Source organism: Dama dama, chromosome X (genome assembly GCF_033118175.1).
Source record: "Dama dama isolate Ldn47 chromosome X, ASM3311817v1, whole genome shotgun sequence".
Lineage (NCBI taxonomy): Eukaryota > Metazoa > Chordata > Mammalia > Artiodactyla > Cervidae > Dama > Dama dama.
In genome coordinates, this window is record NC_083714.1 from 164,508,125 (window position 1) to 164,514,124 (window position 6,000).

Below are 6,000 nucleotides of genomic sequence, written 5' to 3' on the forward strand. Positions count from 1 at the left end.
ATCGCAGACGCAGAAAACGACAACTCCAGAGCACAGAGAACAGGGCAGTGATTCAGGCGATGTTGCTCTTGCTCCTGACCACAGGAGCCAGTGAGGGAAATGGGCAGGAGATGGGGAAAGAAAAAAAGGCACACTTTTCCTTTGTAAAACCAAGCGAAAGAGAAAAGACGCAGTTGTGGCCGTTAAGTCACTCAGTCATGTGCGACTCTTTGTGACCCCACAGACCGCAGGGCACCAGGCCTCCCTGTCCATCACCAACTCCCAGAGTCCACCCAAACCCATGTCCACTGAGTTGGTGACGCCATCCAACCATCTCATCTGCTGTTGTCTCCTTCCCCTCCCGCCTTCAATCTCTCCCAGCATCAGGGTCTTTTCCAATGAGTCAGTTCTTCACATCAGGTGGCCAAAGGATTGCAGCTTCAGCATCCGTCCTTCCAATGAACACCCAGAACTGATTTCCTTTGGGATGGACTGGTTGGATCTCCTTGCAGTCCAAGGGACTCTCAAGAGTCTTCGCCAACACCACAGTTGAAAAGCACCAGTTCTTCGGTGCTCAGCCTTCTTTATGGTCCAACTCACATCTGTACATGACTACTGGAAAGACCCCGTGGGTATACACAGAAGACTCTCAAAGCGCGAATGTTCAATGCGACGCATGGAAATCTCATTAGTCTAAACCTTCCAGCGACTTTGATGCCGTCTCCGAGCCAGCAAAGCCGTAGCCGACTGCCAGCCAATCTGCCAGGATAAATAAAGCCGGTTGGACCCCTCCAGCCTCGGAGAACCAGTTTTCTGCTCAGGGTGGTGCCTAGGAAAGCTTGGGCTTTGACCAAGAGCTCACCGGAGCCACATGTCTATAGAATGAATCACGCCGAGGCCAGACTCTCGATAAACCCACCGGCAGAGCGAGGAACGGGGTGAACTATGTGCGTGGGCCGCAGCAGCGAAGTCTGTTAGGTTTGTATTTTCTTTTTCACCGGCTGTAACCAAGGGAGCCCAGAAGGAAGGGTCAGGCCCAACCGCCAACACTGCCGTCAGTTACGGGAAACCCTCCATTATCCTTTTGTTTGCTTTTGTTTTACTCTGAGAGTAAAGTGTTGCAGAAATAGCAGAGGTCACATACACCAGGGATGCAGAAACACTTAAACCAAGGTCCTGGGACACGGCACGTGGAGATTAAATGCAGGATAAAAGGAATTCTGTGATTAAAGGGCTGCCCGGGGGGGGGGGGGGGCTTGGCTAGGGGTCCAGTGGTTAAGACTCTGCCCTTCCAATGTGAGGGATGTAGGTTTGATCCCTGGTGAGGAAGCTAAGATCTCATATACCTCCAAGGCAAAAAAAAAAAAAAAAAAGACATAAAACAGAAGCAATGTGTGTGTGTGCAGGCTCAGGCATGTCTGACTCTCTGTGACCCCGTGGACTGTAGCCCGCCAGGCTCCTCTGTGCATGGGATTCTCCAGGCAAGAAGACTGGAGTAGGTTGCCATTACCTCCTCCAGGGGGTCTTCCCGACCGAGGGATCGAACCCAGGTCTCCTGCATTAGCAGGAGATTCATTACCCATGAGCCACCTGGGAAGCCCCAAACAGAAAGAATATTGTAATAAATTCAAGAAAGACTTCAAAAAGCAATTCACGTTAAGAAAAAAAAAGAGAGAGAAAAGGAATACACTGTTATTATTCAGAGAAAAACTTGCATCAACATCATACCTATCAAGACTGCTAATATCTTGAGGCTTCCCTGGTGCCTCAGTCAGTAAAGAATCTGCTTACCAGTGCAGGAGACCTGGGTTGGATCCCTGGGTGCAGGAGACCTGGGTTGGATCCCTGGGTTGGGGAAGATCCCCTGGAGGAGGAAATGTCAACCCACTCCAGTATTTTTGCCTGGAGAATCCCATGGACAGAGGAGCCTGGCGGGGCTACAGACCATGGGGTCGCAAAGAGCTGGACACGACTGAGCGACTGACGCTTTCACTTTATGATGTTGGGTTTCAATTAATGCAACAAGTCTGCAGGGCTGGAGGTGCATGGTGATGTGTGCAAACATATCCAAGTGTAGACAACAGAACAAGGGTCTCTGCAGACACTTGGATGGGGAAGATGTAGTCACTAGCAGACAGGTAACTGTTACAGAGAGAACGGGAAATAGCAGGTAACTTGTGAGTGACGCATACGCAGGAAGGAAGGAGGGCAAGTTGCATTTGGGGTCGGGGAACTTGGTAAGGTGTCAGGGGCAAAATGACTTTTGGGAGCTGGGGGCTTCTCACTGAAGTAGTCGGTCATCCGGAGAAGGCAGAGAGGGGGTCAGAGGCGAGAGTGTGGTCACAGAGAGGCAGCGGGTTAGCGGAGAAGCAAATGGACCCGGAGGACTTGCAGAAGTAAGACTGGGGGAGAGCCAGCAGGAGATCTACCAAGGCAGGCGCAGGCCAATGACCCTTTCATCCGGTGGTGTTGTGATTCGGTCGCTCAGTCGTGTCCGACTCTTTGCGACCCCAGTGGACCACAGCACGCCAGGATTCCCTGTCCATCACCATCTCCCGGAGCTTGCTCAAGCTCACGTCCATCGAGTTGGTGATACGTGATGATAACTTTTGGGTGTGTTTGTCTGACCTGGGAATCAAGTCCCCAAAGAACCGCTTTTCAAGGCTGGAAAACGCCCTAATTCGTTCTAGCATCATCTTTGAAAAGAAGAACAACAGAAGAGAACAACAGTAGCGACTCTTCCACGGGGTCTGTGTGCAGTGAGTAAAAAGCAGACAAAATATGGCCGGTAAGACGCTCAGCCCCACGACTGTCGGACAGCTCGCTTCTCAGGAGATAATGAAACACAGCAACACGTCAAGGTGTAGCAGCGACTGACGACCCAGAGAATTAACGATTTCTGTTTATAGAGGTTGACAGACTGGAGCTTTATAAACATTCTCTGGTTGCTTTCTAAACTCAGTGCCTCTTTGGGGGAGAATGAATAGATGTCTATGTTTGCCTGAGTTCCTTTGCTGTCCATGTAAACTGTCACGACATTGTTTATCAGTCATATTTTTGTTGTTCAGTCACTCAATCATGTCCGATTCCTCGTGACCCCATGGACTGCAGCACGCCAGGCCTCCCTGTCCATCACCAACTCCCAGAGTCCACCCCAACCCATGTCCACTGAGTCGGTGATGCCATCCAACCATCTCATCCTCTGTCATCCCCTTCTCCTCCCGCCTTCAATCTTTCCCAGCATCAGTCTCTTTTCCAATGCATTGGCGCTTTGCAGCAGGTGGCCAAAGGATTGGAGCTTCAGCTTCAGCATCGGTCCTTCCAATGTATATTCAGGGCTGATTTCCTTTCGGATTCAGTTGGCCACACCCACATACAAAATAACAAGTTTAACAAAATAAACACAGTGCCTCCTTGTTATTCACAGATCTCCTGTTCGCAGTTTCATCTACTTGCTGAAGTGGATTCGTAATCCCCAAGTCAATACCCCTGGTGATTTTGGTGTCATTGGCGGGGACTCTGAAACCGGCTGAACAAAAACCAGAGAGTCTTCCCGACACAGACGTTTCCAGCTGATGCAGAACAGGGCAATGTTCTGCCTCCTGGTTTTGGCTCTTAGATTGCAAACAAGTATCCTTTTCATGGGTTCTCGAGCACCATGTTTTTCTCATCATGGTAGCTTTCTGTTGGAGATTAGGCTGTTTAAGACAGTCCCACACTTAACCGCAGAAGAGCCCGCTGCTGTTTTTAAGTACAAAGAGGTTGCTGTGTGCCGAACGGAGAAAATTCACCCAATGGATGAGCTTGGCTCGGGCTCGAGGGGCTGTCCAGCACTGTGGGGACTTCCAAGGTCGTGCTGGTGATAAAGAACCCGCCTGCTGATGCAGGAGACATGGGAGACTCGGGTTCCGTCCCTGGGTCGGGAAGATCCCCTGGAGGAGGGCATGGTGACCCACTCCAGTGTTTTTGCCTGGAGAATCCCACGGAAAGAGGATCCTGGAGGGCTACAGTCCACGGGGTCACAAAGAGACACGGCTGAAATGACTCAGCACACACACACACACACTCATTACCACACTTGCCCATAAAGGCAACATAGAGGAATCAATCACGTCTAGTGAAAGCATCCCACTGGAGTGACAAAGTAAATCCCTACATCCCCAGAATTTATTTAAAACAGCACTCATTCCACACACACAAAAAAACTCATTCAATGACAGCGTGTTAGAGTGGATGGGATGGATGTAAAAATTTGCATTCCATCAAAAGTCTCCGAGAAACACACATGGACCACTTCTTATCATCAGCATGTCACAATCGTGTCTGACAGACAGCCTGTGTGAATCACATCCTTCTTTTTTTTTTTTTTCTCAAAGATGATAATGGAGAAACTCAGCTAACACAAGGTGAAGACAAGACAGAAGGGTCTGGGAAGAGAAAGATAAAAATGTGCACGTGTCCTCATTGTGGGCAGTACATTTAGAGAGTGCCTGGTGAATAATTTTACATGCTTGGTTTCTTGCAAGGAGCATGTCTGCACGTTGGGTCGACAAGCATGAACGTTGAACGTCATGCGTGGGGGTTTACAGGTGGTGTCTGCAATGCCTTGAGATGGGTGGATTGTTCTTGATGTTGTTTAGTCGCTCAGTCGTGTCCGACTCTTTGCGACCTCATGGACTGTACATGCAGAGGACCTGCAGGACACAGCTGGAAAGAAGCAGAGAGGCAGGCAGAATCGCAGGACAAGTTTCTCAGGGAAAGAGAGAAGGCAAAGACCTATTTAGTCGCTCAGTCGTGTCCGACTCTTTACAACCCCATGGACCACAGCACGCCAGGCCTCCCTGTCCTTCACCATCTCCCGGAGCTTGCTCAAACTCATGTCCATCACGTGGGTGATGCCACCCAACCATCTCATCCTCTGTCGTCCCCTTCTCCTCCTGCCCTCAATCTTTCCCAACATCAGGGTCTTTTCCAATGAGTCAGCTCTTTGCATCAGGTGGTCAAAGTGTTGAAGCTTCAGCTTCAGCATCAGTCCTTCCAATGAATATTCAGGACTGATTTCTTTTAGGGTGGACTGGTTGGATCTCCTTGCAGTCCAAGGGACTTTCAAGAGTCTTCTCTAGCACCACTGTTTGAAAGCATCAATTCTTGGGTGCACAGCCTGCTGGATGGTCCAACTCTCACATACATATGTGACCACTGAAAAAAGAAAAAAAGGCCATAGCTTTGACTATATGGACTTTTGTTGGCAAAATGATGTCTCCACTTTCTAATACACTGTCTAGGTTCATCATAGCTTTCCTTCCAAGGAGCAAGCATCTTTTAATTTCATGGCTGCAGTCACCATCTGCAGCGATTTTGGAGCCCAAGAAAATAAAGTCTCTCACTGTTTCCATTGTTTCCCCATCTATTTGCCATGAAGTGGTGGGACTGGATGCCATGAATTTTTTTGTTTTTTTTTGAATGTTGAGTTTCAAGCCAACTTTTTCACTCTCCTCTTTCACGTTCATCAAGAGGCTCTTTCGTTCCTCTTTGCTTTCTGCCGTAAGGGTTGTGTCATCTGCATATCTGAGGTTATTGATATTTCTGTCATAATGTAGGTAGACAGATGATGAGATAGACAGATGACATTGATAGGTAAACACAGAGATAGATGGCAGATAAATAGGGGAATAATAGATAGGTGATAGATGATAGACAGATGACATTGATAGGTTAACACTCAGATAGATGATAAATAGGTGAATAATATATAGATAGGTGATAGATGACATTGATAGGTAAACACAGAGATAGATGGCAGATAAATAGGTGACTACAGGTGGATGATATAGCCAGAGAGACATAGATAGATGAGAGATAGGGAGATAGACAGATGTGATCTCTAAGTCAGGGTTTCTCAGCCTCCACACTACTGACCTCTGGGTGCCGGACGACTCTCTGAAGTGGGGCGTCCTGCACGTCATGGGGTGTGGAGCAGTGTCCCAGGTCTTCCCCCCTTCCCACCCATCCCGCCGGAAG